At 41.1% G+C, this 25835-nt stretch overlaps 1 protein-coding gene across 1 annotated transcript in view; it reads left to right on the top strand.

Moving 5' to 3' along the window:
* lingo1a (leucine rich repeat and Ig domain containing 1a) overlaps window positions 1–25835 on the top strand; it is a 90867-nt gene that overhangs the window by 1528 nt on the left and 63504 nt on the right. Inside the window, exons 2-4 of the mRNA XM_082160094.1 lie at window positions 462–666; window positions 737–886; window positions 4049–4257. The gene's annotated coding sequence lies outside the window, so the exon portion shown is untranslated. The remainder of the gene's footprint in view (window positions 1–461; window positions 667–736; window positions 887–4048; window positions 4258–25835) is intronic.

Genomic DNA, 25835 nt, shown 5'->3' with positions numbered 1-25835 from the left:
GACAATCACAGTTCAATTCCATCCACCCCACAGTTTTATTTCCAATCCCATTTTCCTTCTTTTGCCATTTTCCTTCCTATATATATCAACACTGCCCCAAAAAAAATGAAAGCAAGCATGCCTGTCAAGACATTTATCCATCATAAACAGAATGGACAAAGCAGCATTCCTTTTTAATCTTATTACTAGACATTTTGCGGAACGGTATTGGAATGAAATGGCAAAGATTGATGGTGGGATGCTGGAAAATGAGGAAGGACCGTTCACGTTAACTGAACTCCAATTCCCACTTGAGCTCTCAGCGAGTCCCCCATCTGCTGTCCGCTGAAGTGAGTTATTTAGCCATCGCGGGACCATCAGGGGTTCTAAGAAAATGATATCACTCTGTACCAGCCATCTTCAGACGGGTTAAAGCATTCCAGCGCTCAGTTCACATCAATTATCCCACTTGTTCCAAACAGGCACACACAGGTTTCACAGCCGGCCAGGTTCCTCCCGGGAGCCGCGTTTCACGGGACTCTCTGAGGTCAGGCAACACTGCAGCGTCTCTCTCACTCTGGGATACGCCAGCAAATGCTAAATTAGGACACAGAAAGCCTTCATTCCAATAAAGCCTCGGTCTCCTGAGTCAACGGACAAAAAGATCAGGGTTTGCTGGAGGAGGTGGTAAATTATTCATGGCTTTATACGATTTGCTGGGAGCAATTCTCTCCCTCTCTCTGTTACACTCCTCTAGTCATTCTCTCCCTCTTGCTTCTCTAGAAACTTTTCCTCCACCTGCCAGTCAAGACGTCCTGTTTCCCGTCATGTATTTGACAGGATCTGAACATTGTATCTGAATGTTTGGACCAATCCGAAGACCAGATGCCAAGGAAATTTCCAAAAGGTAAAGCTTTTTGTTCTAAGATTACATTTTTGTTGGTTGTTTTATATATTTTCCCAGTCACTCTACATAGCTCCGCCCATGCCAAAATCTCATTGGTCCAAAATCGCTCACTACAGATGTATAACATCATGTTTCGATTGGCTGGAATTTTTTCACTTTGCATTGCAGTTTTAGTTTGGAAAATGAAAAAATGCTATTTATTTTCATATCAAACAATATAAGCACTCGAATACAAAATAAGGCAAGTAAATTTTTTATGTATTTATGTTTTTCAAATAAGTCTCTTTTGCTTGCCAAGACTGCATTTACCTGATCAAAAATACAGTAAAACCAGAAATATTTTAATGATTTCAATGAACTGTTTTCTATTTGAATATCTTTTAAAATGGAATTTATTACTGTGATGAAAAGCTGAATTTTCAGCATCATTACTCCAGTCTTCAGTGTCACATGATCCTCCAGAAATCAGTTGTTTAGCTTAATATTTTTATGGAAACCATGATAAATATTTTCAGGATTCTTTGACGAATAGAAAGAACGGCATTTATTTAAAATAAAACTATTTTGTGACATTATAAATGTCTTTACTGTCACTTTTTGTACTTTTAATGCGCCCTTGCTAAATAAAAGTATTAATTTCTTTCTTTCTTTCTTTCAAAAAAAATCTTACTGACCCCAAACTTTTCAACGATAGTGTAACAGATTTTGTAAAATGTGCTTATAAATTGGTTTAAAAAAAAATAGCTGGAATTAATTAGGACATTGCAGCACATTTATTCTCTTATCTGATTATAAAAGAAAAAATTGAACAATTGTGTTAAACATAATCATGCTCAAACACACGGATCCTCCACAGACTTGCGTTAGAAAATATCAGAAGCTTGTGTGAGAAAACAGTTGTTGCTGATTGGTCAGTGATGTTTTTAAAGTGCGGCTTAGCGAAGGGTCAATTTACATAAAAGGTCAATCCGGTTCAATCCGTGATCAGTTTCAGCCCAACACAAAGAATCTGAGCAAACAAACAAGAACCTTTGTTGCCTGTGCAGAATGAGGATATCTGAAGATTCTCCTGGAGGCTTTTATCTCCTGTGCAGAAACTTTCTAAAGTCACACTGATCCTGGGCTTTGATCCTGAGCTTTCTGTTCTACAGTATCCTCTTCCTCTCCAGAATCCAATCTCTATCTCTCTTTCTTTCCCTGTTCTCTGGTCTTTCTACTCCACAGCATCATAGACATTGTCCCCTCATTCTCTGTCTATGAGTCCTCGGCTAACATATTGCACAGGAACATAGAGGATCCATCACTGTCATATACGTACATAGAGCAATGATTGAGAGACAAACACAAAGACGGGTGAGAGTAAGATAGCGCTTGTCAAATCACTGTGTAATCATTATTTGTCTTGTTTTACAGTAAAAATAATTAACCGTAAAACAATATAAATTTACTTGAAAAAAAAAAGAAATGAATACTTTTATTCAGCAAGTACGCATTAAATTAATCAAAAGTGACAGTAAAGACATTTATAATGAAAGACATTTCATCTGTAAATCTGTATAATCGCTGTTTCCACAAGAATATTAAGCAGAACAACTGTTTTCAACATTGATAATAATAATAAATGTTTCTGGAGCAGCAAATTATCGTATTAGAGTGATTTCTGGAGGATCATGTGACACCGAAGACTGGAGTATTGAAGCTTTGCATCACAGAAATAAATGATATTAAAATACAAACAGTTATTTTAAATTGTAATAAAATTCCACAATATTACAGTTTTTACTTGATTTTTGATCAAATAAATGCAGCCTTGATAAGCATAAGTGGTTTCAAAAACACACAAAAAAATCTTACCGACCCTAGAGCTGGACGATAAAACGATACCGATAATTATCGCGATATAATTTTCCTCGATTAAACGATAACAAGAGTTTTCGATATAATGTTTATGAACGAAACAGCGCTACTCATTTAAACCGCGCCACAGACCATTTACGAGCTTATGAGAGCAGATACATTTATTCGCTGATCGATCTCGATCATGTGACCACGACACTTTGAAGAAGTGTTCAAAAAATGTGAAGTGTTAGTCATGTTCTGACAATAAAGAGTGGTTTAAAACCACTATTAACGGTCTGGTTTCTACAACTTTTACTTAGGAGCAAAAAATTGCCTTTAAACTTGAAAGAAATAAAGATTTTTTATTTATTGTGATAATTATCAATATCGACTGATATGTAATATAATATTTTTGGCCATATTGACCCCAAACTTTTGAACAGTAGTGTATTTTGACTTAAGTTAAAAATGTATTTAATGTATTCAAATTAATTTAAAGTTTTTGCCCTTTTTTGTTTATGCTTTACACAAGAAACAAACAAAAAACAGATATATTCTTTGAAATTAACACATTTTTCTCCCAAAAATATTTCCACAATTCGACTATTTCATGTTTTTTTTACTTTGATGATTTTTTATGATGCTTTTTTCATTAATAAAAAAAAAAAAAAAAAAAAAAAGACCTCAAAATAACTTGATTTTTCTTACCCCATTAGTATATGATGTTTTTGTTCTTTTAAGCATAAATCTAACAAATGTACTGACAAAACACATTGATCTTGTTTTAAGGATGTTTTTATTGGGAAACAAGATGAAAAATACTGATAAAGAAATCCAGACTGATCCAGATTCAATCTCTTTCCCCCCCCCCGTCTACACTTAAAAAAAAAAAATGGTGTAGGATTTAATTTGAAACAATTTTCACTTAAACATTTGCTAGTACATTTCACAAATAATCACAAAGAGAAAGCAAACAACACATTGAATTATACAAGAAATTTTGAAAAACTGAAATTGTATTTTCTCAGAAAACGTACTCTAATCATCTATTTCATTACAACCAAATATGAGAAATCACTGAGAAATTCCAGACATCTGATTTGTAATTTTTCTCTCCCATGGGACAGTTTGTTCCATCAGAAAACAGCTACTGTGATGGCAATGAAGAGAACAAACGTGATTGGTGCATCTTTGTCTCTCTCTCTCTCTCTCTCTCGGTTTCCCACACTCCGCTTCCTCCCTCCACCTTGTGCCGTCCTAACGCTCTCCCTTCTCTCTCCCTCTCTCCGTCTCTCACTCCACCTCTCCGTTGGCTGACTGTAGGTACGCCCTCTGCTCGAGTGTGTGTCGGTGTGGTCGGAGCGTGCTTGTGTGTTCATGCGTGTTGGATCACGGATGCGTCTGCAAGCTCTTCATCAAGGTTGTGTTTTGTGAGGAGTCCGGACCGCATCAGCATTCTGGATATAATCCCGCTCCTGTGGATACGGACACACAGACTAACACGGGCACATCCCACTGCCGTTAAGCATCCGGTAAGAGGGGTTTTATTACTCTCAGTGACCGAGAGAGATGTTCAGGTCCCAACTGAGGTTTTTGTTAGTAAAGCTCTTCTCAGTTTGAGCTCTTTGCAACTGGTTCGGCATCAAATAAATGGTTTGGAGCGGTGTTTGCAAGAGATATCCGTTAATATTTCAGATATCAAAGTGTGCGACGTCTATATTTAGTCCGGAGTAATGCTTTATTTGGTTCGTACGTTCAGATACCAGCCAGTTTCTCTGCCAGGCGGATCATTTAAAGAGCGGGAAGGGAGGGGCTGAGAGGCATTCTGGGTACAGCTGACACATCTAGAAAAGCGAACGGGCGACAGAGAGAGAGAGAGAGAGTGAGACAGGTAGAGAAGGCTCTGTAATGAGCATCAATATTTATTAGATTTGGCCACTTCAAACCTTAATTTCACTCTGTGCGCTCGGAAACTAATAAGAGAGAAATGTGATTAGGCGTCATGGGTAGAATAGCAGTTTCCACTTCTCTCCCCTCCAGTTAAAAAGCTAAAAAAATAAATAAAAAAAACGTCCAGAGGGAATTTGGGAAGCATTCACACGTGACAGAAACGCTTCTCGGATATTTTAGGTTGCCTGCATGGAGCTTTTAATGTTAATGACTCATACCTCGATCAATAGCTGTAAGTTATTAATATGCTTCTTAAGAATGGTTAAGAATAAAACATGGCGATTTCATCGCGTATAGTGTTTCAAATGTGTATATAGTGACCGATAGCTCTCGGCACGTCATGGGGAATATCTTCTTCCGACTGAACAATGCCCGATTATTGTGGCCGATGTCACATGATCACAAAAAAAATGATGTTCTTCCCCAGTATTTTTTGTCTTGTTTTGCATATCTAAACATTTTTAAATCAAGATACATTTATTTGAGAAGCAAATTACTTCTATTTCTTAAAAAAACAAAACAAATTACTTCTATTCTAAAATTAAAATGAGTTAAGAATCTCATAGTGGGATAAGACAAATTAAAACTTGTTCAACATGTTTATTTTTCATATTCCACTGGCAGATATTTCTTGTTTAAAGCTAAATGTCACTTAATTTTTCAGGAAATGAGACTTAATATCTCATGTCATTCAGCATCTCAAGTAAATGTATCTTGATTTTAGGATTTTTTTGCAGTGCAGGAGCGTTCCCTACCTTCTGTTCTCTCAGATACTCTATCTAATCACATCTGCCACTGTGAAGTTAATTCATTTATGAAATATTACCTCGCGGTCAGAGTTAGTTGAGTGAAATCACGATACGTCCGGATTCCCAGAGTTCTCAGAGACTGTATTAGTGACTGAGTCTGGAGGTAAGACAGGTCTCACTTCTCTGAGACGGATCGAGACACACACAGATCCTCTAGCTTCTCAGTTCTTGCTTTTGTTGTGAGCTCATGGTGCTGGGAGTTTGATGACTTTGGGGGAAGCTCTGCTAGCTGGTGCTAATGGAGCTAAACTCATTAAAAGCTCATTATGCACTTTTAGGACATCTGTACATTGATTCATTTGGCTATTTTTGTTTTCATTTACCACATCAGGTGCTGTATGCATCATCCTCATATGAGTCTGAGTATTATTTTCTTCCATTTTCTCTGTCTGAATTAAAATGGGATTTCAGTCTAATGTAAGAGAGAAAGAGAGAGACAATTTCAACATAATCAGTCATTTCATGACCAGAGAAATAAATGGATTAACAAATAAATGAGTGGCTGATTATCAAAGCAATGGAAATGGTTACCCTTAGGGTCAAAAAAACATATTTTGTCTTCATAATCTTTGATTAAAAAATTGCTTTTCTCCTAAATTACTTTACTTTTTGACTCACATGACCATGTTCTGACCTCTTCCTTGTTACTTTTCATGATCCAATCAATTCCCAATGGATAAAATCAAGCCCCAACCTACATTCCCATTGAATACTGATTCACTCATAAATTGAAGTAAAATCTTATTCACTAACTTCCCACATTGCATTTAACAAGGCTCTAATTCATTTTCAATGTTATATTTTTTCATCATGCAGCTTTTAATCATTTACATTTTTATAATATTTTAAATTTACAGTATATACATTTTTAATTACATTTATTTTTTATAGTTTAGTTTTTTCATAATTTGGTTTTGTTTTGTTTAATTTCTATTTTAATGATTTAATTTATTTTTCAAATTAACTTATATTTGAATAATTTTGTTTACCTTTTATTTTATTTACTTTTTAAATATTTAATACAGTTTTACTTTTAATTTAATAAAAAAAGTAAGTAACATTTTTATATTTTGTAATTTGACGTCTAATTTTATTTTAGTTTATATAATTTTTTCATTATTTACATTTTTTATGTTTATATTTATTAAATAATTTCAATTGTTTTAATTATTTAAAGCATTGTGGTTCTTGTCATGGCACCAGTAATGATGTTGAAGACAGGCATATATCGAGTCGCATGTGCAGTGGAGCGCGCGTTCAGAATTTTAAAGTGCCGTATCAAGTACTTGGATTATAGTGGTGGAGCGAAATTTCCCAATAGTCAGGGAATTCTTGCATGCAAAATGGACTCATTGGCAATTTTGTGATTTGCATAATTTCTCCTGACTATTTTTGCCTGTTTCTTTGGTTTCAGCCTTTTCTGTTTGCAGGCCCATAGCCACCATACAGCACATCTCTCTCAATAACGCATATTAATCTTTTCAAATCGGGGATGAGATAAGCGGTTGGTTTTGCAGTCTTGGTGCAATCCCATTTCCCTTTTTTTGTGAATCCCATTTCCCTTTTTTGGGGTCCAAAGCATCATGTGTCGTGTAGATGAATTTTGTAGCTATGAAAATGAATGGTTCTGCTCTCACATGTTCTCATTGTCAGTTTCATGCACTTTCAGTAAAGATGGATGAGGTTTTGATGTACCCTGAGGATCTGTTCATTCAGGAGGCCTTGCTCTTGATGAACGGAAGAAGCTCCAGGTGGACATCAGCTCTCCACAGAAAGCATGCCTTGCAGCCTCTGGCAGCTTCATAGTGGAAGACTAATCTCTCTTTTGGCAAAGAAAAGCGACTTCCCGGGGGAACTTGAAGTGGATTTTTACAGGAACTCATTGTTGAAGATGGTTAAAGCACATTCCCAGCCAACAATGGCTTACGCGTGACCTTCTGCCTGTAGCACACTGGTTTACACAGGGATCAATCAAACATCTGTAACGGCGAAGGTGTGTTTTCAGGTACACACAGGAAGTGAAATGTGCCAGTGATGTTTGACGTACGTCAAGTTCCGGGCCATCACTCTCAGCTCTGCCCCCAACCCAACGTAAAGATCAGGATGGATTATCACATACGAAAAAGAGAAAGAGAAAGACGGAGAGAGAGCGTGACCTTATATTCCCAGATCCATCTGTGTCATGTTCAATGTTCTGTGCTCTCCTCAGATCAGATCTGATTGTTCTGGATGGTGTTGCTTTGGGTTGATAACCGTCAAACCCCTGACAGATAGAATCCATCTCTCGTACATCTGTTCTTTTTAACGCGTTTAATGAAAACGGAAAAGTCTGCTCGCCGCCTTTTATCAAAGACAAATTGCTCTCATCTTGAGCGTTTCCTGATCAGAATTCCGTGCCAGACTCTGACATTTAATTTGCAGCTAAATTGGGGTGAGAACGGTGTGTGAATGAACGGCCGATGCTCTGATCCAGAGGCGTGCGAACAGAGGACTGCTGTTATTCATGTCGGAGAGGACAATGACAGCAGTCACAATAAAAGCTTTTAAAGGAGACAGAGGACATTGTGTGTAGTCAGGAAGGGGTTTTATAGAGTTCAACAAGCATGAGTCATTAAATGATGCACTAAAAAAAGCATTTTTCATTGTGCTTTCTAGTGAAACGTCCTTAAAATAAGACATTTATTTAAAAAGCATAATTGCATAAAATATTGAAGGAAATGATTAAATAAAACAAAAATATTATTATAATTATGTCTGTGGAACACACTATAGTCCACTTTAAACGTTCTACTAACTATAAGTAACTTTGCAACTACATGTCATCTAACTCTCATTAGAGTATTAGTAGGCTGTAGTAGACTGTAAGGTTATGGTTAGGTGTTAGGGTTCGGGTTAGGAGAATAAGTTGACTTGTAGTTGCCAAGTTACTTATAGTCTGTAGAATGTCTGTTGGGGGAGCAACAATATAAAGTGTTAGCAGATATTAAACAGACAGTCTACTAATACTCTAATGACAGTTAGTTGACATGAAGTTGCAAAGTTCCTTATAGTTAGTATAGTGTCTAAAGTGGACTATCAGGTGCAGCCCAAAGTGCTGTACAAAGCCATTGATAAAACCAAACACAGAGAATACAAAACAGAACAACATAAAATTAATATTTAGTTCTCTCCTGGGTCAGAGTCAAACGGCAAGCTATAAAAGTGCTTCTTCAAAGCCGTTTTAAAAGAGGGCAAAGCGGGGATAGAGCGGATTGCAATCGGCTAGTTATTCCATAACCTAGGACCGGCTATCGAAAAGGCGCGATCGCCTTTCCACTTGAGTCGGGGCCGTGGTACCTGGAGCAATAATTTATCTGCCGATCTCAGATTCTTTACTGGCTGGTGCGGAATAACAAGATCTGACAGATAGGAGGGCACCAGACCATTTAAAAAATAAAATAATTATTAATAGGGCCTTGAGGTCGATCCGAAATCTGATAGGTAGCCATTGAAGGGATGTTAGAATCGGGGGGTGATTCTGTCCCTCTTTCTCATACCGGTCAATAGTCTAGCATCATTTTGAACCAGCTGGATTCGATTCACCAATGACTGAGAGAGTCCTAAATACACCACATTACAATAGTCCAGTCTGGATGATATAAAAGCATGATGATCGTCTCTGAATCTCTAAATGAGAGCATACTGTAGGTTTCATTTTAGCTATTAATCTTAAGCAGTAGAAAAGCACTAACTTGTTTTGCAAAATTCCACTCAGAGTCTAAAAATATACCCAGATTTTTTGCGCATGGGTAAACATTTCTGGAGAGTGGCCCCAAGTAGCAAGAGATGAGTGGCGAAGAGCTAAGAGGGCCAAAGATAACATCAGTTTTGCTCTCATTTAAGTGGAGAAAATTCTTAGCCATCCAGCATTTTACATCATCAAGACACTTAACAAGGTTGGAACAGGACTTATCAAGTGGATGTAGTGGGACATGCATTTGAGTGTCGTCAGCATAACAGTGGTATGTGATCTCATATTTCCTGAAAACAGAGCCTAACATATAAGGTATAAAAGGTAACATATACAGGGAAAATAAAATAGGACTCAATATGGACACTTGTGGGAGCCCGCATGATAGAGGAACTGAAGGTGATGAATGATTAGCGATTTTAACTGAAACAAACCTATTGGAAAGATAGGAATAGAACCAGCACAAGACCATGCCGCTAACCCAACTTCATGCTGTACACGATCTGAAAGAATACTGTGATGGATTGTATCAAAGGCGGCGGTTAGATCAAGCAGAATTAAAATAGCGGAGTTACCCGAATCCAAAGTGAGCAAAAGGTCATTTGTCACTTTAAGGAGGGCGGTTTCGGCGCTATGGCGGGCCCTAAACCCAGACTGAAATTTATCATGAAGATTATGGTCAGTTAAGAATGCAGAGAGTTGAAGAAAGACAATCTTCTCCAACACTTAAGACAGAAAAGGTATTGTGGAGATGGGTCGAAAATGATTAAAATCAGACGGATCAAGACTTGGCGTCTTCAGAAATGGCCTAATCACTGTGTGCTTAAAGCAGGAAGGAATAACGCCAGTGCTCAATTAACTATTCATGATAGTCAAAACAGATGGGCCAATCACACCTAACACCTCTCTAAAAAAAACGTGTTGGCTTAATATCCGTCGGTGATGTAGTCGTTTTCAGTTTTGAAATTAACTCTATCAATTTGTTCAGATCAATTGGATTAAAATGTGTTAGCTGGACATTATTAGGGGCAGGATTGGAAGAATTAGAAGCATGATAGGCACTAGGAATACAAGAATATAGAACCTCAATCTTATTCCTGAAAAAATCTAGAAATTTTATACATAACTCGGGGGAAGCATCTGGATGTGAAGAAGGCTTAAGGCTAACCACTTTATCAAAAGTATAAAACAGTACTTTTGGATTATGTGATTTTTTAGTTATAAAATCTGAGAGGTATTACATCTTAGCTGCTTTGACAGCGCACTGAAAGGTAGACAGGCGGTTCTTGAAAATCTCCAAGGAGACATGTAGCCTATCTTTTTTCCATTTACGTTCTGCATTACGGCACTCCTGCCTGAGAGCACGGGTTTGGTGGTTCAACCATGGACGAGAGCTACGTTTAGAAACCTTTGATTTTAGTGGTGCAAGTGAGTCTAGAATATTTGTACATGTCTCATTAAGCAACATAAGTAATTTCCTCAGTGTTGAGGCTATGCGATGGATCTTCCAAAACAAACCTCGTTAAAGACTCTGTGTAGGCATTAGAAAACTCCTTTACAGTTGAGGGAACTATCAATATCAATGAACTATCAATAATGCACATCCTTCTGGTCGTTTGGAGGTAGATATGGAACTATTATATTAAACATAACAGACATATGATCCGACAGGCAGCTTTCCTTATCAATGTTACATACAGTAGTGAAAGATCTCAAATGTACGATATTGCGTGGAAGGCAAGAGTCTACACTTAAAGCAACACTAAGGAAAATTTTTTACCTTAAAAAAATGTTTCCAAAATCGTATCAGTGGTTCATCAAGTCATAACAGGGTGAAAGGCACTTCTGGATTCGCTTTACAGCCCTATATCTGCTATAACCACACTATGCAAGTTTGCCAAACTGGGTCGCGTTTCTGTAGTTCGAATGAGACATAAGAAAACTACAAATGTGACTTGCTTTACGTCAAGCGTTGCAATAGTCATTATTTCGTTTTTCTTCGTTTCTGATGTCGTAATACATCATACTTTCATGAAATCATGCAACATACTCAACCTTACACATAACGTACTCTATCGTTCATTCCAAAGCCGTTGCTGGATAAACAGCGAGCGTGTGTGTGTGTGTGTGTGTGACAGTAGGCTGCGGGCGGCGAAATTATTTACTACAGCGGTAATGGACAATTCTGCTTCCAACCTGTAGGGGGACCGAAGAGGAAAAGTTCCTTAGTGTTGCTTTAAAGAACAACAAGTTTTTTTTTTTTTGCGAAGGTTCCGAAAGTCGACACCTCTCTTGATGCAGCGTTGTCTTGATGATCACCGAAAGGGGCTCAAAGAGTCCGGAAAGACTGGAACAAGACTGATAGGCCGTAACTAAACTAAACAAAATAATCTGTAATTTACTAGTGGTTCTGACAAAACGTTAATTGCTGCTGTCTATGTAAAAAAATTCATTAATTTGAATGAATTAGGGGTGACCCCGAATAGTCGAAGATTCGATGCTTCGATAGGAGGAGCCTGATTCGACTACCGATCTCACGGTCGAATCTTCGCAGAGGCGTTATGAAACGAGGATCATGCCACTTTGGCTATATGAGGGCGCTCAATGTCTGATTTCACATAGAACTACCAGTTTTCTGTCAATACGTTAACATTCAGCCTATTATGATAATGCTGTATATAAAAATGTGCAAAGAAAGAAGCTTTTAATAAATATTTTTTAACGTGCGTGAATAAATCCAAACACCCCGTGACAGATTTAAGTTTCACTTTCAATCCATGATCGACAGAGGAGCGTCTTGGCGGCAAGGATTTAAATCTTTAACAATGTCTGGGATAAGAAAATCTAAAGTGTGGATGTACACCATCAGAAAGGATATTCTCCAAGGCTGGATTTAGCATCAGGAAAACCATGATCGCAATTCTGCCGGCCAACGTTAACAAGTTGGTTCTCTTACGAGAGGTCTCTCGTACTGCGTAAGATATCTTACGCTAGGGGAAAATCCTTTTCCGCGAGATATTGAAGCCAAAAATTATCCTTAATTTTGTAATAATGCAAAACGCGTTGCAGCAGCAATGCAGACATAGGCGAGACAGCTCGCGCGCCTATTGGCTGCTCTGCGGCAACTGCAGCAGCCTATCGAGCGAGGCCTGGCGTGACGTCAGACCCAATCAGGGCACTTCGCGCCCGCTGCGTCACGTCCCGCCGAAATGGGCGTGGTCTAGGCCTATAAATATCGCTCGCAGGCAGCTATTATCTGATTTTTCATCCTTCAAGCGAAGCACACGCATCGCTGGAGCTGGATTAGAAGCCGCGCCGTCGAGAGAGAGCACCTTCAGCGGGACGAGTCACTGAAGTCGCTGGCCGCGCCGCCTTCCTTGCCTTCCTGCTGCGCTTTCCGGCATTATATCCTTTCTCTGCTACTGTGTTTATGTATGTGTGTGTGCTCGCCGCCGCGACACACACTCCCATTGCACTAAAAGAGCTGGGCGTCTTTTTCAAGACGCCCCTTTTCCTGATCACGCAGCTCTCGCACTCGCTGACGGCGACTGCCCTCACTGCGAGTTAGGTACTGCCTATGGTGACTCTGAGGACTCACCTGGCATCCTTCTCCGAGACTGCTCCTCCGCCCCCCCCCCCCCCCCCCCCCCCCAACCCGCAAAGCTTGCCGGTTCGCCCGCTTGCCTTGCCTGCTTGGGGGACGATACCTGTTCTCCCTCTGTTCGAGCCGCGCACACCGCGCCGCTCACAGAGGATGTCAGGAGCGGGCGGTCACGGGGCTAGCTTTCTCTCTCCCTCTGTTCAAGCCGCGCAAACTGCGCCGCTCACAAGGGAGGCTGGAAGCGGACGGTCGGGGTTAGTTTTTCTTTACGTTATAAGAAAGCTACCCTGCCTTCTGCGCCCCATTCATGCGTCACTCACCGGCGAAAGGAGAAAGATGTGTTTTTTAGTCCCTCTGAGGATGGACTGACCTTCAATTTCTCATACATATTCCCAGTTCCCTGATCATGCGACTGGAAATATCAATATTGCAGCAGGCGAGCCTGTTTTAATACAAGCGCGCCTGCAAGCATACGCCGAAGAAAGCATGTGACGCTCTTATATGCTCGTGCATCCGAAAACCTTTGCGTTCCCCCCCTGTGGCTCAGTGGCGGAATCATTGGTTTTTTCTCACGAGAGACCGGAGTTCGAATCCCGGTCTAGCGGCAGTTAAAATTATGCCGCCAATGCTTCGCTCTGTCAGTTCCCTGAAAAGCGACTGCAGACGTGCATTTTGCAGCCAACGAGCGCGTTGCACAACCCGCTCGCCTGCACCCAAACACCGTTTCTATGGTTTCCGTGCGTCACTGGCGAAAGGAGAAAAGAGCGTTTTCTGGTCCCCCCGCGGATGGACCGACCTCCTCTTTCTCGTACATTTCTCATTCCCCTCTGAAGTTCGGGCGACTGGTAATGTCTGTATTGCAGTGAGCAAGCCTGTTGTAATACACGCATGCCTGCAAACAAACGCCAGCACGTTGACGCTCTCTTATAATACTCGCGCTAACTGAGTTACAATGTGTCTCCCCCTGTGGCCCAGTGGCAGACTCTCAGGTTTTTGCACGCGAGAGACCCGCGTTCGATCCCCGGGTCTACCGGCAGATAAAATTATGCCGTCAATGCTCGCTCTGTCAGTTCCCTGAAAAGGCGACTGCAGATGTGTATTTTGCAGCCAACGAGCGCGTTGTACAACCCGCTCGCCTGCACCCAAACACCGTTTCTATGGTGTTCCGTGCGTCACTGGCGTAAGGAAAAAAGGGAGTTTTTTCTGGTCCCGCTGCGGACGGACCAACCTCCTTTTTCCTATACATTTCCCATTCCCCTCTAGAATTCAGGCGACTGGAAATGTCAATATTGCAGTGAACAAGCCTGTTGTAATGCACGCAGGCCTGCAATAAACGCCAGCATGTTGACGCTCTCTGTTTCTATGGCAACTTCTCGCTCGTTCAGTTCCAGTAAATGTGACTGTTCCAGTGTATCCTGCAGTAAACAAGTCGGTTCTGTCACCCGCTTGCCTGCACACAAACGCCGTTTTTACGGCTACCCAGATAAATCCCATAGTGTGAATTTTTTCTGGTGTCCCGGCCACGGCCGATGGTGCTTTATGTGTAAGAAGAATGCCCACTGCCCAGTGCCCATCTCTACACACAAGCACAGCCCGTCACACAGGGCTCGCGCACATGAATCGGCTCAGACCGATTGCGCTTCAAACATGGTGAATGTGCCCACTAACACCACGTTATGCATGTCTCACGGTTTCTGTAAAAACGAAACCAACGTGCACTCGCTTCACGCAAGCGAACGATGCTTTCGGTGTGATAAATGTGCCCGCTGTCCCGCGCCCACATCCACACATAGACATGACAGTTCCCACGGGAACCGCCCAGCCCTCCCCCTCGCGGTTAACCACCGCAGAGGAGTCGAGCGCGGGCAATCTGCCCGCTGTCATCAGCGCGCCCCATGCCTCAAATGTCACGAGCGACACGCTTGTGTTACAGCACACCGAAGCTTCTCCATCGCTGAGCGAGCGGAGCGCGCTTCGTATTCGACCCCTAGCTATCCATGCAGACGCATGGGCTAAGCTACCCGGGGTTTCGAAGTGGGTGCTGAACATTATAGAAAGAGGCTATTCGCTGCAGTTTCGCCGACGCCCTCGCCGCTATGTGGCGCGCGTCGAGACCACGGTAAAAACAGAAGTAGCACATCTACTTCGAGCCGAGGTGACGAAACTATTGAGCAAAGGGGCCATAGAACCTCTCTCTCAAGATCAGAGCGAGGGAGGGCTATACAGCAGATACTTCCTGGTACCGAAAAAAGACGGGGGTCTCAGACCCATACTAGATCTAAGGCAACTGAACAAAGTGCTTGTGAAGCGACAGTTCAGGATGCTCACGACCAGGCAAATCCTTGTGCAGATTCGCCAAGGAGATTGGTTTGTGTCAATAGATCTGAAAGACGCGTGTTTTCAAATACAGATAGCGTCACGTCACAGGCGATATTTGAGATTCGCCTTCGAGGGCCAGGCATATCAGTACACAGTCCTGCCGTTCGGTTTGTCCCTAGCACCCCGTACATTTACGAAGTGCATGGATGCGGCGCTCGCACCCCTCAGAATGAGAGGCATGCGAGTGCTGAACTATTTGGACGATTGGCTGATTCTAGCGCAATCTCGCGCAGTGCTCATAGAACACACGACCATTTTACTCGATCACCTCGAGGATTTGGGTCTGAGTGTCAATTGGGCGAAGAGCTCCCTGTCACCCAGTCAGAAAATATCTTTCCTGGGCACAGAACTGGACTCACTATCCATGATAGCGCGACTATCACAACAGCGCGCGGTAGACATTCGACGCACAGCGAACTCTTTTCGCTGCGGCGCGTCTGTCCCGCTCAAGAGATTTCAGAAGATGCTAGGTCTCATGGCCTCAGCATCGTCAGTGCTCCAGCTGGGTCTGCTCCGCATGCGCCCGCTGCAGTTTTGGCTGAAAGCGCGAGTCCCACGCGAAGCGTGGGCACCCGGTTTGCTTCGCCTCAGGGTCAATCAGAAATGCGTTACAGCTCTGAAACCCTGGAAAGCGAACGACTGGTACCAATCAGGTGTAAGCCTGGGGACTTCCTCGAGGGTGAAAGTGGTGTCCACGGACGCGTCCACCTCGGGATGGGGAGCGCTGCTCAAGGGCAGACCGTTCTTCGGCCAGTGGTCAGAACGGGAGAAGCTCCTGCACATAAACTGCCTCGAAATGCTGGCAGTAGACAACGCACTGACGCGTTTTTGTCCCCAAATAAAAGGTCACCACGTCTTGGTCCGTTCGGACAACATGTCTATGGTGTCCTACATAAATCGCCAGGGCGGCATCAGATCCGAGAAACTGTACAGGCTGGCAGAACGCCTCCTGGTATGGGCTCAGTGCAACCTGCGCTCGCTCAGAGCAGCGCACGTGCCAGGGATCATGAATATAGGACCAGACAGACTGTCCAGGAACAATGTTCCGGCAGGCGAATGGTCTCTACACCCACAGACAGTCCAACTGCTGTGGAAGAAATTCGGCAGAGCGGAAGTGGACCTGTTTGCGTCTCAAGAAAACGCTCACTGTCAAGAATTTTTCTCCAAGAGCAGGAGCGCGCTGGCCCATGTGTGGCCCCGCCGCCCGCTCTATGCTTTTCCCCCCGTCTCTCTCCTGCCTCAGGTGATAGAACGGATCAGGGAAGAAGGATGCTCAGTACTGCTGGTAGCACCGTTCTGGAAAAACCAACCTTGGTTCCCAGCCGTGATGCAGTTAGCAAGTACTGCCCCGTGGCCAGTACCAGTGAGGAGAGATCTCCTCTCACAGGCCCGCGGCTCGATCTGGCATCCTCACCCGGAACTATGGTCCCTTCATGTCTGGGCCATCAACGGGTACATGTTGGACTCCCTAAAGGAGTATTAAACACGATCACGCAGGCTAGAGCTCCGTCTACAAGACGACTCTATTCTTCGAAATGGTCAGTGTTTTCGGGCTGGTGCACAGCCCGTGGTGTGTCACCCACAAACTGTGATGTGACGGAGGTGCTTTCCTTCCTACAAGAGCTGTTGGATGGGGGCAGGGCCCCCTCCACGCTCAAAGTTTATGTGGCGGCTATAGCAGCGTTCTCAGAAACAACGCTTGGTCAGTCAATAGGAAGGAACGATTTAGTCATCCGCTTCCTTAGAGGAGCTAAGAGACTGAATCCTCCCAGACCTCCCTCAGTCCCCGTATGGGACCTTTCTACGGTTCTGGAAGCCATGAAAGGTGCGCCATTTGAGCCTTTACAGTCAATCGATTTGAAACACCTGTCTTTCAAAACGGTGTTTTTGCTGGCTCTCGCTTCAGTGAAGCGCATAGGGGATCTGCACGCGCTCTCTGTGAGCGCGGCGTGCATGGAGTTTGGGCCCAATGACTCAAAAGTTATACTCAAACCTAAGCACGGTTATGTTCCAAAATCCCTCAACACACCGTTTAGGGCGCAGATTATCTCTCTGTCAGCCCTACCGGTCCCTGATGAGGAAAGAGACGCGAGCCTCCTTTGCCCAGTCAGGGCATTACGAGCTTATGTGTCTCGCTCGTCTGTTTTCAGACAGACGGAACAGCTCTTTGTTTCGTTTAGCGGACGTTCTAAGGGACTAACCGCGTCGAAACAGAGCCTATCCAGATGGATAGTTGATGCTATAGCGCTGGCATACGCCTCCAAGGGCATGCAGTGCCCTTTGGGTGTCAGAGCGCATTCCACGAGAGGCATGGCCTCTTCGTGGGCCTGGTCAAGTGGGATTGCCTTGCAAGATATTTGTATGGCGGCAGGCTGGGCCTCCCCGTCTACATTTATAAGGTTTTATAACCTAGAGGTTCCCGCCCTGCAGGCCAGGCTGCTGTCGGTCTAAACTACCAGTATTATCTGACCTGATGCGTTCAGCTCAGAATGCTGCGTTTACTGAGCACAGCTCATTTTTCGACAGTTTAAAGCTGGGCAAACTGTGTAAGACCCACATTTTTTCCCATCAGTTCAGGCCGTACCCCGCCCTGTCTGTATGATGAAATTTGCGTCCCTTCGACGCTACTTTATGTGGAAAAGTGAGGCTGCACCCCTCCTTCTTCCCGGACTCTCTGTGAGTTCACTGAGTGATTGTGCACTATATGTACCCCGGGCTTTCGCCCTTGGGTCTTTGGTGTCAGATCTCAGCATGCGCGGCGTTTTACACTGGGTCCCCTAGCGTAAGATATCTTACGCAGTACGAGAGACCTCTCGTAAGAGAACGTACTCGGTTACTAACGTAACCTCGGTTCTCTCTAGAAGAGGGAACGAGTACTGCGTATCTTGCCGTGCATGCACACGCTCTGGTTGCTTCGATGATGAAAAACCAGATAATAGCTGCCTGCGAGCGATATTTATAGGCCTAGACCACGCCCATTTCGGCGGGACGTGACGCAGCGGGCGCGAAGTGCCCTGATTGGGTCTGACGTCACGCCAGGCCTCGCTCGATAGGCTGCTGCAGTTGCCGCAGAGCAGCCAATAGGCGCGCGAGCTGTCTCGCCTATGTCTGCATTGCTGCTGCAACGCGTTTTGCATTATTACAAAATTAAGGATAATTTTTGGCTTCAATATCTCGCGGAAAAGGATTTTCCCCTAGCGTAAGATATCTTACGCAGTACTCGTTCCCTCTTCTAGAGAGAACCGAGGTTACGTTAGTAACCGAGTACGTTTTCCACGGGACATTCTAAAATGCTTAAAGAGGCTATATGCAACTTTTTCCCCAAAATAAACGTAACAATAGCCTTTTTATTTTACCATTTATGACTCAAACATCTCCTGATGAGCATACTGACACCTTGTCCGCTCACAGTGGGTGCACCTATAAGCCTGTATCCTATTTTTTCTATTTTCTGTCGGGTCGGATTTTTCCCGCGCTGTCTGCGGATGTGACGTCAAGCGCGTTCATGTTAAACGTTTCAGATCACTCTGCCACCACCGCTAGTCAGCAAACAAACTTAGTTTCTCAAACAATATATGTATTTGACTGTTCTTACCTCTGTAAACATAATGTTGACTTCTTTGCAGCGGATGACTTGTGAAGTGTGCACGTACGAGAGCGAGCAGAAAGGAAGAGCAGTTCCGTTTTTTGGCCACAGGTGTCAGTCGCGAGTTTAAATTTCAGAAAATCGCATGTAGCCTCTTTAACGTGAAAAAAGCTTTTAAAACGCACTTTAACGTGGCTTAATGTATGTACACAGTAACTTACACACTTTATTAAGACACCATACTATGTGCAGATAAGCAGATGAACCCAGAATATGAACGCAATGCGTTCCTCCTATAGTAAAGCGTTTTCATATTTTAATTGAACTATTTTAGGAGATTAAGTCGTTACACGTTTTTCACGTTAAGTGTTTTAGAATGTAGGCTATTTTATCCGCGCACACAATTTGAAAAGACTCCAACGGATACAGACAGAGTGAAAGACTGGATTTGTTCTCTCGATCAGGTAGGGTACAATTGATTTCAAAGCTTTTCAACCGGTTCTAATTTGATTTTTGGATGCTGTGAACATTTTTAGCTAAAAAGACTGCCACTCCAGTTTAGCATTTATTGTTGTTTTTCTGCAGTTAAAAAGACAAAGTAGAAAATTCTGGCTACTATCGTTATTTTAATAATTTATTTATTTTAATTTAATTTATTGATCTGTCAGGGTTATCTAATCTAACTATTTGTGGCTTGTGTTTTGAATATATGTTCCCCTGCACTTTAGGCATTTTGCACACATTTGCTCATCTTGTGACTTGATTCTGATTTATTTCGTTTTGTATTTTTATTTATAAGAAAGGTATATTCTGTTCTAATTTAATTCAGTAAATTAATTGTTTATTTTTTCGGTGCATCGATGTTGTGCTGTAGCCTAGAGCCTGCTTGCACAGGTAATTTAGCCGATTTAATTTGATTTGCATGTGAAATGTAAATCCTGTCTGTAGCGTGGCCTTTCCGGAGTTATTTATGTTATTTCTTAGTTTTATTGATCCAAAATGTTTTTATAAATATATAAACTATATCTTTGTGTGATTTTCTGTATATCGCGGCTTTGAATTGTTAAAGCCCCGCCCCCATACACATGATTCGACTATTAGTCGACTATAGGCAAGACTTGACGATTCTGATTCGACTATGAAAATCCATAGTCGGGGACACCCCTAGAATGAATTATTTCTTTTTTAATCAGTTTGAATGAATGATTCAATGACTCACTTCACTTATTTCATTACTGGATGAATCAACGTTTTTGAACGAATCTCTTGAATGAATGATTCAATGACATACATTTTTTCAATGGTCACTTGTCGCCACCTACTGGTTTAACGATGTAATCAATACAAGCGCCAAGTTACTTTCAAAAGGTGATTTGCTTTATTTCGAACGCTACCATAGATATCAGTGTTTATATCCGAACTATACACTTTTAATCCAGTACTTCTGTGATAATTTGAATTCTTGTAACACAGAAATAATTACACTGTGTGTGGTTGAAAAGACAGTTTGTGAAGCTGTTACATGACAACTTTTCTCTCTGTGTCAGCGGCATATGAATGTTCCAGTGTGATTTTTGTCAAAGGTTTAATCACAGGCGAATCCCGTTGTCATTTAGGAATAAGATTGTGTGGGTGGTTGAGATTTCAATCATTTATCATTATTTGTGCAGCTCTATTAGAAAACAAGACAAAACTACCCATTTGGAAAATTATTTTTAGCATTGTGACGCAAACACTCACATACACTACCTGAACGACTGACTTTCTGAAACTAAAGTAATTTGATTCGTTGTAATTGCCTTGCGTTAACTCACAATTACATTTCACTAGTAATGCACAATATTAATACTAATGCACTCATGAAATCATATAAACAAGACAATCTGTAAACACATCTTGTCATTAAAATTTCCCCGCTCCATTTTCTCTGTCAGAATTAATATGGGATTTCAATCTAATGCAAGATAGAAAGAGACAGACAAATTCAACGTAATCAGTCATTTAATGACTGAAAGAAACAAATGAGTAAACAAATAAATGAGTGGCTGATTATCAAAGCAACGGGAATAGTGTAATTCAACATGAAATAAAAATTGACCCTATTTTTTTTCTTAAATACATATTTTGTCTTCATAATGTTTGATTTAAAAATTGCTTTCCTCTGAAATGACTTTACTTTTAGCTTCACGTCACCAAGTTCGGACACAAATTTTCATGATCCAATGGATTCCCAATGGATAAAATCAACCTACATTCCCATTGAATTGCCTGATTCATTCATAAAGTCTTTACGGAAGTAAAATGTTTATTTTAATGTTGTTTTATAAGCCGTATTGAGAAAATCAGTGACCAGGGTTTTTGAGCTCTCCTTTTGTTTTTCAGCTGGTGTTTTGATGGCGTTTTGCATGAATCTCTACAAAAGCGAGCGCATCCTTGGGTGAATGCACCTTTGAAATCTCTGCCGTCAGAGCTGATTGCTTTTGAAGTGCTTTGGTAATGAAATGGTTGTGGAGATTCTGGTACGAGTAAGAAATGCTGTCACACGTCTCCCTGTCTCACCTCCAGCGCCTTGCAATCAGAAAGAGGTGATTGAATTCTGCTTATTAACAGCCTGAGCAAAGACAGACGCTGTACCAAATCCTGGTGTGCTGCCTATCTAGATGGGGTTTTTAGACAATACAGGCTCATTCCCGACACAAAGGCTGTTATCCTGTTTTATGAAATGCCGTGATTGAGTTGCATGGACTTTGCACAAGTAATGCTTGCGGTACACTGATATATCGGCCATGTTGATTGATTTTTATACATTTTGAGATTATTGGCATCTTGAACTGTCATGCCCTGCTCAGAATTTTTTACCAAGTGGATCTTAGATGCAATTTTAAGAATTTTGGATATATATTATTTAAATTTTTTATTTTTTATTTTTATTGCATGATTGGACAGGATTTGATTATAAACAAAAAACATACTTTTATATCTCGGTAGACATTGGAACTTTGTGTTTTTGTGTTTTCACTTATTATAGTTAACTAAAACCAAAACTAAAACAATAATAAATAAATAAAATGTTTTCGGTACTTTAAACTTTAACTGAATTTTATATATATATATATATATATATATATATATATATACAATTTTAGTTACATTTGTAGTAATTTTGCCATTATATATATATATATATACATTTATAATGGCAAAATTACTACAAATGTAACTAACATTTTTATAAAAATGAATTAACTAAACATAATTTATTTAATTATATTAAACTAATAATAACTAAAGTAATAAAATTACTCATTTTAATTTAATTAAATAAATAACATTATCACATGGTTTTTAAGTAAAATTCAAAAATAAAAGTAAAACACATAAAATTGTGTAATATACATAAAAGTTTCATGCTCTCTAGATTGTTATCACCATCATAGAGTATGTTGCAAAACTCACATCAGTTAGCTGTTAAATAAGGCAATCCCAGAATACATTGCAACGGCAATCAATCAGATGAGGGAAATGTTGCTTGCAAATATAATCATATTTTATATGTACCTTAAAGACAATTATATTTCAAACGGAGCTTAGTATTATCAATATTTATTTTATGACCGTTTCTGTTTTGTATTTGGTTCAGCATTGATTTGCCTTGGAGGAGCACTGGGCGTCATCCAGGAGCAATGAGCTTTACCAGCCTCCTGTAACGCTCTATTAACTTGCCTCAAACTGCACTCCGCTGTACTAACATTACAGTGGGAGTATCTGCTGAGTATGAACTATTCAGGGTTACATTAGAAATCACCTCTAAGTCTGATATATGTCTCAACTAAACCTTCCATCTGGAAAAAATCACCCTCCATTAATCAGCGCTGAGCTCACGGTTCAAGAGCAATTTTCCAACTCAATGTTAATTAAATAGAGTAACTCGTCGCAGGTTAAAATCCCCGACATCTGTTCACGACAGTAATTTCATAAATTAATATTTTAAAAAAATGACCTTTCGAATATTAATAGTAACCTAAAAGGGCAAAAAGCCCCATAAACCGTCTGTGACATAATCCTTAACAACCTCAGTATGACCTCACACATTACACATCCCGAGAGCAAAATCTGCTTAAATATACAAAAGCTAAATGAGCGTGAAATAATCACACGTGTTTTATTTAAAAGCATTTAAACATTAGATGTACTGACACAACCCTTCTGTTTCCTTTAGGCCACTTCTGACTGTTTTTGCTGACGAATACACTATAAATACTGTAGTTTTTGTACACCAAAAAAAAAATGTTCAGTGTGTTAATGACATCACGGTTGCAACATCCAATGAGATTCCAGTGAGGGTCTAGGTCTAGGATTTACTTTGAAACAGTTTTCACGCAGAAATTGATTGAAGATTTCACAAATAATTACAAAGAAACAGCAAATAGCATGACATTTTCAAGTAGAAAGACTGTAATAGTACTTTCTTGTAAAACATACTCCAATTATCTATGTTTTATTTACAACTTTGAAAAATCTTTTGTTACAGTGCAAAAGACATCAGTTTTCAGGGATTTTGCCCGTTCTGATGAACGCTGTACAATGATAAGCTGAGATTGTATCGGATTTCATTTACATTTCTTAAAGGTACAGTAGCAGACAGTTTAACTTCATGGATCATAGCAAAGACATTAGATATACAAAGACGGTGCACATATATTACTATGAGTTGGAGAAAGTGCAACTCGCAATATGGCGGAATAAGTCCCGCCTTCTAAATAAAAGAGACAATCTCCAATTGGCGAAGTCCTTGCATCCTTGCCTTTAAGAAGCAATAGAAACAGACTGTGTTCTGAGGCACGTATTGCCTGGTCCAGCCTGAAAAATGTAATTTTTTGTCTTGATTTGAGCATTTAGAAACAAAACTTATGAGACAGTTGTTGTCAGATTTCATTAGTGACTTCAGATATGAAATTGAATCGTAAGCTTGGTCAACAGCTTTGTATGTTTCCCTATTCAAAGAGAGGAGCTGTACTTGCATGAGTGAAATATCTGCTGTTTCAAAGTTGGCCGCCGAGTGAGATGTCTTGCATGAAAGGGACTTTGGTCAAAGAGTGGGTGGAAAAATGTTGACGTTGTTTGGTATAAGAAATTTAACATGATCTGTTGACTTAATTTAAAACAAAAGTGTGGAAAACAGCCCTTTTTATTTATTCAGTTGTAATTTGCCCAGTTGTTCCTCAGTGATTTTCTATAAGAATAATCCGTAGCGCAGTGGTTGTGATGCTCGACGGAGTCAGCGTGTCAAATACAGACACCAGTTCAAACTCTGTCTGAGAGCTAATTAGTCACACTTCATTATGAGTCTGACTGAAGGTTATTGTAATAATTACATTGAGGTTCCCCTGTTTATTTGGTCACATAAACCTTTGGCGGTGGCTTCTCCTGAAGAAGAAAAAAAACCAAAGGTCATTGTTGCTTTTCTGCACAATAATAAAGGCGATCTGAGAAATCTCTTGAGGTAATGGGCCAGAACCGTGTAAACAGCAGAATGTGCGTCATTAACACCAGAAACGAGAGCGGCCACCTCATGTCATTACAGGCTGCTTCACCGAACAGCTGTAGCACATTATGGGATATCTGAAGCCCAACGGGGATGACAGAAGAAAAACCTTAAGCCTGGGGAACACTGTGGGATTTCAGTTTTTCTGATCTTTTCATGTTATACACTTTTGGAAGAAATTGTTCTATACTGAACCTTAAAGGGATACTTCAGGATTTAGCATTAAGCTTTGTTTTAGTAGAAAACCTGTAGTATTTTCGAATTACCGTGCTTTCTACCCTCATATCCCCCTGAGATGAGAGATTTATGTATTTTTTGTCTGGAAAAAATCCTCCGATGACGCAAAAATCGTCATTTTGCATCATCGGAGGATTTTTTGGCCAGAGACTAGGAGGAGCTGTCCCGCATGTTCTCAACCCGCCCATAGAGGGTGGGATCTCACTCACAGAATGTACACATAGTATCAGCCGTCTTTCTTTGGAAGCTAAGCTAACAGGCTCTTGTTCTGTGGAGAAAGCTGAGTAGTAGGGGTTACCATCCTCTTTTTCCCGGACATGTCCGGCCGTCGAGATCATCCAAAATGTCCGGGATTCGGCTTTTGCTTTCTGCAGTCGCCATTCATTGTTTACATGCACACCTTTTGTTTCAATCTAACTGAATTCATTTCGATTGGTGAATCTGAATGTAGTGTTTACATGAACGCTAAACAAGTGATCGGCTGATGTGCGTTTTAACATTGCTAAGAAAATTCCCGCTCCTCCATGAGAGATAGGAGACCTGTGCGTCTCAGTAATCACTTCACCGGCCTCACGCCGTTCTCCCGCGCCCCTCAGCCTCGTCCTGCTCGCCACAGTAAACATGATGAATGGCGACTGTAGAACGCAAAAGCCGAATCCCGGACATTTTGGGTGATCTCTAAATCCCGTGCAGACTCATCACGGAGACTCACTAGTAGCCTAGCCTTGTTGTTTTAAACTGCGCTCTCTTACCGGTAGGCGTGGCTTGGGAGTGGCCTCCTAGGGCAGCGAAGCAAGTGCATTATGGGAGTTGTTGTCTTTCATCCACATAAGCCAAAAATACATTTTCTGGCTTTTCTCAGTCTAGAAAGCTCCAAATTCAAAAATGATTTCACATTTCTTATACATAAATGACCTATTTTAAATACACATTCATCTTTCCAGAGGTAAAGTATCCCTTTAAGGGCTGGTTCACACAGAACATGTTTTTTTATTCCACTGCATTACTTTTCCATTGTTTTCTATGTAAACAAGTGCTAGACGGACATGTTTGACCGTTACGCTCACATCTCGCATCTTTTGCATCATCTCGATCGTTTTTTCATAGCAAAAATGCTTTCTGTGTGAATGGCCCATAAGGATTCTGTCAGGCGCTTCATATATAGAACATTTTAGGGGTTCCCATCAAGGGGTCATTTTAAGGATTTAGTTTTAATACCTAAAGTAATAAATTACTTCCTGCACACACCTACATAGATTTGTAACAAATTTGC

Source organism: Leuciscus leuciscus (genome assembly GCF_965113295.1).
Source record: "Leuciscus leuciscus genome assembly, chromosome: 25".
NCBI classification, from domain to species: domain Eukaryota; kingdom Metazoa; phylum Chordata; class Actinopteri; order Cypriniformes; family Leuciscidae; genus Leuciscus; species Leuciscus leuciscus.
Note: the sequence above shows the minus strand (reverse complement) of the source record. Positions and strands in the feature narration are given on the sequence as shown.